Raw genomic sequence first — 13,221 nt, 5'->3', positions numbered from 1 at the left:
ATGCCCAAATCAACTCCAGCTGGAGGCAAACAAGCTTGTATTTTTAGATTGCCTCCCCTGCACGAGGCTGGAAACGGGCTCTCTGCGAGCGATCGAACCTGCTTGTCGCACTGGTTCCACGCTCCCGTTTTACAGAGCACCCAGTTGCACCACGAGCGCTGGCCTGCCTCCGCCGGCGTCCCAGCACGCTCCCAAATGCTGTCCCCTCCACGCGCCCGGCAGCCACCGAGCTCCCTCTCCACCGTGCTTGCGGGACGATTCTCCATCCGGGCTGGAGGACAGGCAAGGCGCTGGGGCAGCACCGACAGCCCCATCTTAATAAAAACCCCACCAAACCCGCAGCGGGCACAGCCTGCGAACCCCCTTCCAGATCTCGCGCCGGCTTCTGGCAGGTCTCCGAAACAAAAGGGGAGGATAACAACAGCCTGGCAGGTGCTAAGAAGAGAAACCGCACGCTCCCCTCCCCAGCTTCACCACAGCCATGCGCGGGGGCTAATTAGCGAGGAGGGGGACGGGTGGGCTTTGCGGCAGCCCCGCTGCCTCCAGCTCTGCTCCGCGTTAGAGGCAAACCAGCAATCAATTAATCGGCCCTGCTGCTTCCCCGCAGGGACCCGGTGGAGGGAAGCGCTTGAAGAGCTGCTCTCTGGTCTGAATTAGCATGCCACTGCTCCGGGCTGACGTGGGCTGCGACATCTCCTGCAGGGGAGGGGGAGCAGGGCAGGGTCCGGCCGCGCGGTGTGCGGAGCCGGGAGGTGCCGGTGGGAGCCGAGCCCTCCCGGGGATGCTCCGCACTGGAGGGCTCGTTGGAAGGGACAGCACGAGCTGGGCAGCAGGAGCTCCCAGCCGAGGAAGCGCAGAACGGGCAGGCTGGGGATTTCTTCTCAAATTCGTGACAAGATGACCTCTGGCGAGGGGGATGCCTACAAGGAAAAGGGCTTGGGACTTCGGTGCTGGTACACCAGAGGCAGAAGAGGCGAAGCTGGGTGTTACTGCCTGCTAGCCGCCATCCCGGAGCAAGGGTGCCCAGCCCCCAGCAGTCACCTTTTTTTCAAGCCCAAAGACCCAGCCCAAAGTGCATCCCTCTCTCCAGCCCACATCCCAGCAGCCTTCACCAGGAACGGGGTTTTGCTTTCTAATTGAATCAAAGTCAGGAAGAGACACGCAGCAGCAGTCACCCAGGGAAAACCGCCTGCTGTCATCCCCCGGATCCAGCTGCTCTGGCTTCTTCAGTTGTTTCATCCCCACTGCACATCACCACCTCTGTCCCACCACAGACCAGCAGCCATCATCACTGACAGCTCCTGGATTGCAAATTCAGCTACAGGCCCAGCAATCCCTCGCCAGCCTACAGAGCATTTTTCACCTTGTTCGCTCACAAGAAGCGCTGCACTGGGCGTTATTGCATCCCGCTCCCATTAACCGATGAGTTTGGGCTTTGCGTGATGGACGTTGGGCCAGGTTTGAGAGCTAAGCATTGCTCTGCTGCATACAGACACCAAACAGCCACCCAAAGTCAAGGCCTGGGCAACAGAGCCTCTAGTCCATGACCGTGCCCTTTCAGGGCACCAGGAGACACGAGCGGGCCCTGTTTGAGGACAACTGCCCGTCCCACTGCTTGCCGGGCTGGCAGCACAGTCCTTCTGCACCTGCACACTGGTTTCTCCCACCAGAGATGCTCCAGAGCCCAGGAGCAGAGCCTCTCCCTGCCATACCGCAGCCTTCCCAGCCCTACCCCGTGCCACCCCAAAGCACAGGGAGGCAGCCGATGGCACGCAGCAACGCAGGATCGGATTCAGCCTCTCCTCTCTCACCTGTGCTCCAGATCAAGCCTGACACACAGCTCGCATGGTGCCTCCAGGTCTCCCTCAGCCCCGGTGAGCCAGGCTCCGAGTGATGCCCGCGGTGATACCCACCCCCATATCACAGACGCGGGGAAAGCGCCGTTCTGCTGCAGCCCGCAGGAACCCCCTCACCTCGGCGCTGCTGCAGCAGCAGACCCGAAGAAAAGCAACACGATGCCCAGCCAAGTTTCCACCCCCAGTTTCCGCTCCAGAAACACCTTGGCAGGGTGCATGAGCTCCCGTTTGGGGAAAAGAGGAAAAACACTGTCAAAAGGGGCTGTAATCTAAGTGTGGATGGGATGAACCAGCAGAAGCAGGAGAGGGTCTGCCTGCAGAAAGCCTCAAGAAGTCCCCCTGGGCGGGCAGGGGAGGTGGCCGTGGGGCCAGCCAGCGCCCGCAGCTCAGCAGCCCAGGAGACGGCGGGGCAGGAGCAGTCCCACCTTCTGCAGGTATTTTCCAATCCACCTCCTCCCGCCAAGCGGCTTCGGAGCCTCGAGCGATCCGAGCGCTCGCAGCGTGCTCCAGGGCCGGCTCCAGCCTCACCTGTAAGCGGTGCTGGCAGCCGTCCCCAACCACGGCAGGGGGACTCTGCCTGCCTACCCTGGGGCAGATGGCTGCTTCCAGCGCCCGCAAATGGCAAATCACACGGGTGCCCTGCTGCGACCTGCCTGTACCCTGCCTGTACCGGTCCCTGCCTATCGCACCATCTCTTCCTAATTGCCTGAAATAGGACTTGCAAGGGCCTGGAGGAGATCTTGAGCTCTTCCCTGCACCAGCTCAAGGGGCTTATAAAATTAAGCAACTGGATATGTAGATATGTTAATGCTGCAGCAACCTTATCAAGGCCTGCCCTAACGCAGCCTTGCACACATATATACAGACATCCCTCCCCTCACAAAGTGAGACAGTGGAAAAGCAGCCGCGTCCAAAAAAGCTGAGGAGCGCAAAGGCTCCCAACAGCTTCCTCTCTGCGGCCCCCAGTGCTTTTCTCAAGCCTTGGAGCCCATCGCAGCCATGGGAAAGCGGTGGGGAGGAAACGCTGCTGGCCGCCTGCCCGGGAGCTCTCGCACACCCCGCGGCAGCCGTCCCCTGCCGCAGGCCGGATCTGCCAGGCTCCCCGCTGCGCTCCGAGCCTGGCAGGACCGGGGGCTCCCGCTGCACCGCCGTAACACCCCCACCGCCATCGGGGCGGCCACCGGCAGCTCCCTGGCGCTTCCTTTTGGGCGCTCATGCTTTAAACCTTTATAAACTGCCTTTGAATCAAGGCTGGCCCCTTGCTTTGCCGGGACGCTCCAGGTAGAGCAGCCGCCTCGCTGTAAGAGCCCGATGCTCCCGGCTGCACGTACAACCCTGCCATGGGGAGCAGGGCACTTCTCACCTCCCCAGTTCATCCATGGATTCTCTCCAGCCAGCAAAACAAAGGAAAAAAAAAAATAACGAAGGACAAGAACAGGGTTTGTTTCAGAGTCTGACTCGCATCGGGAAAAGATTTTAAAAATAAGGATTGGTGGAAGCTCCCTGACAGCCTCTGCAGGGCAACACGAGAGCCGCTCACCCCGGGCCAGCCACCCATGCAGCAGACGCCGCACTTACGCGAGCTCCGCCTGCCTTTGAAGCGCCCAGCTTCGCTGCCATCTAAGGCAAAAAGATGCAAAAAGTTTAAACAGCCTTTTGCTTTGTTCCTGAGGGCCATTCTTATGTTAATCTTGTTTTCCTTGCTGGGACAACATCCTTTAGATCTGAGATAACCGAGAGGAGCCTCAAAACCCAGGCTGGAGCAGAAGCGGGGACGCGGAAGCTCGCTCAGAGATGCACCTGGGCGAAGCAGTTGGCGCTGCCTTCGAAGCCTTTCATGCCTCTCACTTTGATGTTCGCTTTGATGTCCCGGATTGACGTGGCACGAGGAATAGCTGATTAGATTAATATCTGCTTTGTTTAGAGTCATTAACTCCCTAAATATAAAAGTTATAAAATATTAACATGGTTTACAAACAGCCCCGTGTCACTTACGCCCAAGGGCCAGCCGGCCCCAGCCACGCTCGCACTGGCCCCTGGGGAATCTCCCGGCAGCCAGCGGCTGGGCAGGGCTGCGACTACAAGCAGCAGCGGTTTAACACAGCAGTAACATAAAACCAAACATTTTTGCTGTGGAAACGCCTGGGTGGGATTTCTCCCACCGCGTAACACACAGAGGCACGCAGCGTCCTTCCAGCGCACGTGCGGGGTGCCTTTGCTCGGCACGGCAGCAATGATGAGCGGCTTTAGGTAGGTGCCAGCTGGCCGGCGGGCACCCCTGCTACTGAAGGTCAGTCTGTGCGGCAGGTGAGATGTGGGCAAAGCACCCACCGGCATCACTGCGACCTGCCCCGCCGCGCTGCGGGTGCGCGCGGACCCGCGGGTGTCACACATCCCCACGGGCTGCTCCACGCCTCCCCACTTTCGCTTCCCAGGGGCGAGGCAGGGCCAGAGACCCAGCTCACAGAGAGGACAAACGCCGGAGAGATGCGCACGGCTGCGGCCCCTGCATCCTCACCGGGGTCACCGCTCAGGTCGGTGGGAGCCCGCTGGGTGCCACCTGGACTCCCCAGCCCACCAGCAGGGAATGGCACTTGCAGCCCAGCCCTCCTCCTCCCAAAGGGACAAACCTCAGCAGCAGCACTTGCTGTAAACCCCCCCAGCCTCTGCAATCCTCCAACACCATCGGCAGACGCTGCTCTGCCGGGCACGCACACGTACCGGCGCGTCGGTCGAGACCAAGCGCCTCCCGCTCGTGGGATAAAAAAGACCCCAATGACAGGTTGTTGCTAATGCTGAGGAACAGAATTGGCTGCATTAATTTGAGCTCTGTTCAAAACCCAAGGGAAAGAGAGAGAAAAAAAGAAAGCTAATAAAAAAATAAATCAATGACTGCCAAAGAAAAGGGCCGAGCCAGAAGGGAAGAGGGAAGGCAGCAAGCGCTGGGACGAGCAAAGCGATGCTAGGGGTGCTGTGGGGCCAGTGGCAAAGCCAGCCACCAGCTCCGCTGGGACACAGAGCGACTGGCACCTTTACTTTGAGCCCGGCTTTTTGACAGGTTCCGAAACCCACGTGCTGACTCAGAGCAGCGTGAGCGTGGTGAGCCCAGGGGCGCACGGGATCCTTAGCAAATCATACCAAGGGTCATTTGGTACAAAGGTTCCCCTACCACCTCTGGCAAGTTATTATTTTTACAAGATCAAAGCCAAACATGCTTCAGTTGCTACCTTGAGGTTCATCATGAATGATGCAGAGGTTTGCCACCAAGGGAAGAAGGGAGGAGAGAGAAACAGCAGAAGGAGATGCTGCTCACATCACCCCATCTATACCTGGGAGGGGACGTCCCAGTGTACATCCCCTAAGGCCATGATCGGCCAGCCCAAAATTCCCCTTGATCCCTCTGACCATCTTCAGGCAGCCCAAAATTCCCCCTGCTCCTTCTGCTTGTGCTTTCCCCTTGGCCCCTGGTGCAAGAGCTCTTGCTCACGCATCCACGCCACGCAAGCCCTGTGCTGTGGAGTTCAGATACCAAAAAATCAATATGACACATTGTATCTGTGATTAAAACGAAGAGCTGCGATTTCTTTTCATTTCTTGGGCTTGGCCACAACTACATGTTGAAGTTGGTCCTCCTACCCCTGCCCACGGCCAGACACACAGCGCAAGCAGTGCTTGGGAAGAGCTGCAAGGTACGGGTTCGATTTATCGAGGATGCAATTCTCAGTGCTCTCCAGGCATCAGTGTATAATTACTGTATAACTGGGGAGGGTCTATCACGCTAAAAAACCCAGTCCCACCCAGTGCTTGGCGTCGCCTCCATTTGGTGGTGACAGGTCATCGTGCCTTGTGCAGGGCGAGCACCAGCCTTTGCCAAGCTGGACGCAGCAGCACGCCCTTTCCTAAATGGTTACGGAGAATTTAAAACCCAACAACGCAGGCCTGCTGGTCACCTTTGCCGCTCCAGCACACCCTCCCCATCTCTGCCAGCCCTCGCTTTTACCCATGTTTGCTAAGTCCACCTGCAATCCCTCCTGGTCTCCCCAGCACCAGGACCGGGCAGGGCTTCGCCAGCCTTTCAGAGCCCCACGTCGCAAACCACCTCTCCTCTCTGGCCCTGCTTCGGCAAATGCTAACTCTTCAGGGTGAGATTTTCCACACCAAGTGTGATTTTTTCTCTTTTTTTCTTCTTCTTCTCCCCACCCCCCCCCCTTTTTTTTCCTCCTTTTTTCCTCTTTTTTTTCCCCCCAGAAAAACTGCAGCCCAAATTGCTCAGCCACTTCCAAGAATGAGGCTTAAAAAAAGCTCTGTTGCTCCACCCGTACATTAAAAAAAAAAAAAATATGGCAACCCTTTCCTTAATTGGCTCCACGACAGCAGGGTATAAAATCTGGGCAGCAGTTGTCTGTGTGCTTTTTGTTGTCCTCGGGAAAATTAGCTCGAAATTGGATCGCTGTTCAGGGAAAAATAAAAAACCCCATCCAGCAGCCACGTCCCGGCCCCGAAGAGCCCAGGCTGCCGAGCGCGGCCCCAGCCGTGGCGGAGCAGCACCCTCCCGCAGCGGCAGGGACCCGCTCCCCGATTTGGCGGGGGAGAGGGGCTCCCCCTCCGCTCCCCCCCAGCCCTGCCGACGACGCTGCGCTCCTGCAAACACCAGCCGTTCCAACGAGCTGCCCTAAACCCGCCCTTGGGACAGGGCTGTCCCGAGGAAACGGGGGTCCTAGGAGGAGGAATAGCCCCCGACGGCAATTAGCAACCGCGTCCTACCCAGCGAAGACTCTCGAGGGAGAGAGCGAGGGGAGGCAATCAGGCTCATCCAGCCAATTCAGACCTAGCATTACCTAGTTTTTCTGTGCTTGACTTGCAACCTTGATAAGCTGGGCCGTGTGGAGCTGCTAGGCGTATTTAACACCATATTTCAAGCTTAAAGCCCCAGCCGGTGAAGAGCATCCTTCGGCCAGGCCGCCGCAGCACACGCCTCTTCACTGGCTCTTTCCTCCCAGTGAATCTGAACACATCAAGCAGAATTTGGCCTCTCCTCCCACGGCTCCTGCCTTAACAGTTTCCTTAATAACTTCGTGAATTTGCCCAAGGCTTTCTGAAAATCCAAAGAATCCATCTCCCAACTGCTCTCTCCCCAATCACCTTATCGCAATACTGAAAAAAGATTTAAAAAAAAAAACGAGTAAACTGGATTTTACGTACAAAAGCCATGTGTTGTTGTCCTTAATCTATCACACTGAAGCGCAGGCATTTCCACACGAGCTTTAATTATTTTCTCAGCCAATTTGCTTGGTGCTAAAATAAAGCTGGCTGCTCTGTAATTCCCACAGTTCTCGTACCTCTTTAAATACAAGGACAGAGCAGAAGAGGCTGCGCTCCCGTGCAGCAGTTGTTTTTAATGAGAGACTACTTTTTGCTGGCAGTTCAGCTGCTTCCTTGTTAAATCCCTTCCGAAGAGCTGGCTGGAGCCCACCGGGCGCTGGTGATTTGTTGCTCTTCAATTTCTCCGTTTGCACAGCACCTTATTCCCCAGGGGAATTTCATCTTCATCGCTGCCAACATTGTCTTGACTGATGGGATGAAACGGTTTCACTTCATCACAACATCCTCCTCCTCCTGACCTCCTCCCGTCAGGCTCCGGTGGCGGAGCGGGGCTCGCAGGGCTGGGAAGGGCTCCCGCGACCTGCTCCGTGCCCCGGCACGGCTCGGGGGTGCCCCTTAAACACCTCTGCCCTTGCAGCTTGCACAACTGTTTTCAGTTGGGGTCCCCCCCATCCTAAAAAGGGGATCATTCCCAATGTGTAAACCCTGCACAAGCTTTAGTAACCAGCGCGCAGGCGCCGCCCCAAGCCAGGGCGCTCAGGGCGCTCCGGCCCCGCACGCCCCACCGGCCACCCCTCCCATCCCCGCTGCCCCGCTCCCGGGCTGCCCCTCGAGCTGCATTTGCCACCTCCCCTTCTCTCTCTTTTCTTCCTGATAACATCTCTCCGTTTGTCAAGCAGCTCCACAAGCCTCCATCCCCTGTCACCCCCCGGGGATCTCCGTAGCTTCCGAAGGCACAAGAAGCCTTCGCCCTGGCAGCCTCTCCCCAATTCTCCCCCAAATACGCTGCCCCCAGCTCAGCACCCTCCACGCACAGCATGCCCCGCCATCCTTCCCCTCCTGCCAGCACCGGAGCTGAACAGTTCCCATTGTTTTGAATAGCTAATAATACTTGTACAGCTGTGCAGGAATCAATTGATTACGCTATTTGTTCTAGCGGTGCCATGAAACCTCCCCATCTGCAGCCGCTGCCGATTCGCCCAGTGTGAAATGAAGAGCGATACTCCTGCGGGCCAGAAAATACGACGTGGGAAGGGCTCATGACAATAGGAGGGTTTTTTTGGCCTAATGTTAAACCATCAGCTGCTAATGTCGTATTTGTCTAGCCTGAGAGGATTGCAGTGTAGGATGAAGCACAAAGGTGGTGGTGTCATGCCTGCACAAGAATACAAGTCATCACCAAGCTGTGCTCCCCAGGCAGCCGGTTATCAGGTGCCAGCCTTGCAGCACATCGTTTGGATTTCGCGGAGATCTTGAAAGCACCCCAAACCCACCGGCATCCACGACAGCCCTCTGCAGATGGAGCCGAATGCTTCACCCGCAGAGGCAAAGCCTTCGGCGTGAGCCCAGCACCGCTCACGTTTCGGATGAGCTCACCGGGGAGCAGAAGCAGCTCCAAGGAGCTTGTCTTAGGGTTCCCACGTGGGGGCAAGGATGCTCTGCTCAAAGCCCACCAGGTGTCCACCAGGGAGAGACCTCATTCACCTCCAAGACATCAGAGGGGCAAGCACCAAAGCTCATCTGTTTCTTCTCCAGTTACGACCCAGTCAAAGGGAAGATTTTACCTCTTTCCTACAAACGGTGCCCAGCTCAGCAGCATGCACAAGGCACCGCGCTCTGCCCTGCTCGGCGAGGGGACAGCTCCTCGAGCGCTCCCGCGGGACCTCAGCTCAGCACGCGCCCACCAAAAGCTCCCGGGGGATCCAGCGTTTGGAGTTTACGACACGCGAGGCAGATCAAGGAGAGATGTCCTGCAATTTGCTCACCAGCTCTTGCAGCCGCGCGTGCGAGAATCACGCCGTACGGATTTCTCAGCAGCTGGAGCGGTTCAAAGAAACGTCACGCAGCAACGGTGCACGTCACCCTCTGGGAGCCTTAAGGGGCAAACCCCACAGACGCAGCGTGGAAGCCTTCCCCTGCCACCTCCTTCGGTGGCCTGGGGGTTGACAGGACACAAAAAGGTGCAGGGCATCTCTCCAGTCCGCTCCGATTCAGCAGGTCCCTGGAGCGCAGCACAGTTGCTTTTGACTCCTATCGAACGCCGCAGCTCCCCAGGGGCCTCTGCACTCCAGCAATCAGTAAAACCACGGACTGCGGCAGCCAGGCTCACCCCCCTGCAGGCAACATCCCATCGCAAACCTCCTCTCACGCATTGTGCTGTGTCCGTCTGTCTGTCCCAGCCTCCCCAGCTGTGTGTTTCTGCCTGGCACTGCCAAAACCCAGCAGCCCCTGCCCCTCTGCCAGCAGCCGCCACCGCAGCTCGGGTGCTGAAGCCCCACAGCCGGGGATCACGGCGATGCCGGGCAGCCCCAGCCTGCGGTGCCAGCGCCAGGGACATCTGCAGGCTCCCAGCTCCGAGGGCTGCAGCGGCGGCAGGAGCAGCCCCACCTTCCCAAGACCGGCGCAGATGCGAGCAAGCCACTTCCAGCCCAGTCATTAAGAAAAGCAGCTGGGGACTTGGCATGCCACCAAACTGGCATGTCCACCACTCCTGTGGCCCTGGCGCCGGCAGCCCTGCCATCCCCCTGCAAACCCTCCTTCCCCTGCCCGCCAAACCCCTCCTCTGCTCCAGGTCTCGCCACCTCCCTCCCTCCTCCACCTCTCCTGCAGTTATTTGCTCTCCTGCCACCTTGGTCTAACAGCTTCTCCGCCACTGCCCAGCATGGTCAGCCGCTGCTGTAAGGCAGGCGAGTGCAACACGCTACTCATGTCAGCACCGGCACCTCCCGAAAAAAGACCTGCGCCTGGCTGGCTCCCGCCAGTCCACACATCGCAGCAGCTTTTTGATCCAAGCCTTTCTCCAAGCGCACCCCACAGCTCTGCGCCCTTCCCGTCTTCCTCAGCCACCACCTGCAATGCAGCTCCAGCCCAGCAGCGTCCCTGCAAGCAGCCGGAGGCCCCTGGCCCTGCAAGGACGAGAGGAGGGCACAACTGCAAATGCAGTGCAGCAGCAGCTGGTGCTGTATAATAACCTTCTGGGCTCAAGAGCAAGTCATGGCTTTTATCCCCCAGACGGATGCTGCATGGAGAGACATCCAGCCCTGCAAAGAGACATCCAGCCCTGCAAAGAGCTGCTGCAGGCAAAGCCCCGACCGATGTAGCACCATGTCAGGCACTGCCAGGCCCCACAGGGTGAGCAGAGTCCCCCACACCACTAGCCAGCACCCCACTTTCTACATGCACCAACCATGAGAGCTCGGCTCCTTCCCCAAACCAGAAGCAAGGCAAGGCAGCGGCGCATAAATCCCCCGCTGACCTTGGAGCAGCAGGGTGGCCAAGGAGAAGCGTACTTCAAGGGTGAACCCCTCAGTCTCGCCGGAGGCTGGAGAAGCAGCAGCCCACTCCAGTGTCCGCAGCCCTGGCATCGTACCGGTGGGTGAGCATCCTTCGGGGGCTGTGCACCGTGAGCCACACCAGTTATCCCCATTCCGGTGTTTCCTACTGGGCCACCAAGTCTCAATGCAGGACACTGGCGCTGCCGACCCACGGGGCAGCAGGATTTAAAGAGGTGCCGAGAAGTGACCGTAGCGAAGGCGAGGTTGGGCTCGTGGCAAAGTCTGCTGCAGAAAGAGCCAGGAGAAGACACAGGCTCAGACCTGGGAAGGTACCAGTGCTGCGGCAACACGAGCATGGCACAGCAAGGAGCCGGCCCACTGCTGGTGCTCCCCAGGGACCCTCGTGCTGTGCAGACGTGCTGCTACTGAAGGGACGTTTGTTGGGGGACAGAACGAAGACAGATCCTCAACCGAAGAAGGGGCTCCTCCTCCACGGTACAGCGCCATCCCAGCGAAGGCACAGAGCCTGAGCGTGCCAGCCCAGCGCTTGGCATCCCCCCGCTGCGCTCCCCGACCTGCGCTGCAGAGCGGCCCCGGGCAGCCCCGCAGGGAAGGGAGAAAACTGGAACGGGGCCATGCAAGCAAGGCACAGCTTCAAAAGGGCCAGGAGCTGCTGGCTGGACCAAGGTTTCCATCAGCCTCTCAGCCTACTAAGGGCCACGGTGTGTCCCCAGACGGCAGCTCAGACAGCATGCTAAAGAGCACGCGTGCCACCGCGCTGCGTCAGCCCCATGAGCCCACGAAAAAGCAAGCCACAGATGCTGCTGCTTCAGTCCCATTTTGTTGCTCAGCGCTGCCAGCAGGAAAAGGCTATTGCAGCCGCCCTGCAGACCTCCCTGCAACCTCGCGCGCTGCTCGCTGGAGAGCCTCGCCGGGCTGCCCCAGCCAAGCGCCCGCTCCAGCCTCCAAACCCCAAAACCACTAAACACGACGGATGCCACGGAGTCGGGAAATTCAAAGGCTATTGTGCTGCTTTGTGCAAGTTTAAATATATCTGCACGGGCTCTTTGGGGTTGCATTCCTGGTGAAGCGGGAAAGATAAACAAGGCTTCCTGCAGGAACTGAAGACAATGGGGGAATAATTAGCGTTAATCCCCAATGCAGAAACAATGCAGGTAGCAGATATTTTGGACTTTCACACCCTCCCCCCCGCCACGTTCAGGAAGAGGCGCCCAGACTGGTGTAACTTGGCCCGCGGGCCTCGGCTGAAGGACACGGAGGGAAGCAACACGCCAGCCAGCTGCGGGATCAGCCCGGGGCTTCGCTGTTTCAGGTTTCCCCTTGCAAAAGGAGGCTGGTACACGAAGCAGGTGTTTTGGAGACGTGTTTTTCCCAGCATCAGCGGCTCCAGGCACCACCCGGGCTCACGCTGGGGGCTGTGGGCACCCACATGCCGAGGGTCCCAGCACAGAACGTTTGGCGACGGAGTTTGTGCCCGCGCCCCAGCCCTGCTTCGCCTCCAGCAGGGCACAGCCAGCGATGCCGTACGGGACCAGCCACAGGCCAACTCAGAGGAAAGCTCCCACGTTGCTGCAGGGCTCCCGCGGGGAGGGTGCAGCCCAGCTGCGGACCCCACTCCTCCCTCCGCAGCCGGGCCAGAGGATGTCGGAGATCCTCTGCCGCTACAGTTACCACCTCTTCATTTCAGAGAAGGACAAACCAAGGCTTGTTTTCAAATCACAGCAATTTTCTAAACCATTTTCCTACACGGGCCCCTTGGGAGCGCTCTGTACGTCAGCCAGATTTCCCAGTCCTCCTCCCAGCGCTGCGGAATGACAGAGGGGCCTCAGCGCTCCCTGGACGTTTCGCCAGCGCGTTAAACAGGTCATGTGGAGTCTTTCAAGATGAAATACTCCTGCGCTCCGAGGTGACTCACAACCATTAGCATCCCTTCGGAGAAGGCTCTCCAGCCCTCAATCACTGCTATACATAACCACTTTTACCTTCCATCTCAAAAAAGGAAAAAAAAAAAAAAAAAAAAAAAAAAAAGGCACCCATTCAACTTGCCCAGCTTTCCCCCAGCTGTATTCCACCTAACACTGAGGTTATTTTGCAATTGTATTTGCTTTGCTGCCACGCTCAGAGCCCTCAGCCTGGGGCTCACAGCAAGGCGCTCGGGGAGCCAAGCAGCCAGCCCCTACCCTAAGCACCCTGCTGCCGGAGCAGATCAGGCGAAAGACCAGGGCATAACCCTCCAACCCGCCGCTCCAAAGCCCAGCGCCGGCTGCATCCCAGGGCACGCTGAATATTCACCCAGTCCCACCCTGCTCCCTGCAGGATTACAACCGGTCGCCTCCGTCACCCCCGGTCCCCACAGCAGCCCACGCTCCCCAGCCAGCGCGGCTCTGCCACGCTGCAGCACCCGGAGCACTCCTCCCTCCTCCAAGGGGCGGCCGAGATAATTCTGCCGGCGTGCAGGGGCTACAGATCTCCCTGCCATCCCTTTCCGCTCTCCTTAGATGCAATTCATGAGATGAAGCAGGTAACTACAAAGGTAATTTCCTCCTGCCATCCCCGCTCCCTCCCTGCCTGCGGGCTGCCGGAGGGAGGCAGAGGACGGCTTTTAGCAACAAGAGGCACAGCACAGACAATACCTGCTATATAACACTGAAGCGTTCTTTTAATGATCTGAAAGAAAAAGAAAACACTCTGTATTTTGCATTTGTAATAATCACAGGCTGTGCAAGAGACTCGCTGGAGATGGGGTT

General features: G+C 58.4%; 1 protein-coding gene across 2 annotated transcripts in view; it reads right to left on the bottom strand.

The window, feature by feature from the left end:
- MID2 (midline 2) overlaps window positions 1–13,221 on the bottom strand; it is a 113,418-nt gene that overhangs the window by 89,007 nt on the left and 11,190 nt on the right. Inside the window, exon 1 of one of the 2 annotated variants that reach the window (XM_087748980.1) lies at window positions 10,435–10,478. The exons of the other annotated variant lie outside the window; for it this stretch is intronic. The gene's annotated coding sequence lies outside the window, so the exon portion shown is untranslated. Of the gene's footprint in view, window positions 1–10,434; window positions 10,479–13,221 lie in introns of those variants that run through there. 2 annotated transcript variants of the gene reach the window in all.

This window comes from Nipponia nippon, unplaced genomic scaffold, assembly GCF_047370975.1.
Source record: "Nipponia nippon isolate SJK-2023a ecotype South Korea unplaced genomic scaffold, ASM4737097v1 scaffold_12, whole genome shotgun sequence".
In the NCBI taxonomy this organism is placed as follows: domain Eukaryota; kingdom Metazoa; phylum Chordata; class Aves; order Pelecaniformes; family Threskiornithidae; genus Nipponia; species Nipponia nippon.
The sequence above is the reverse complement of the archived record's forward strand: the minus strand, read 5'-3'. Positions and strand labels throughout refer to the sequence as shown.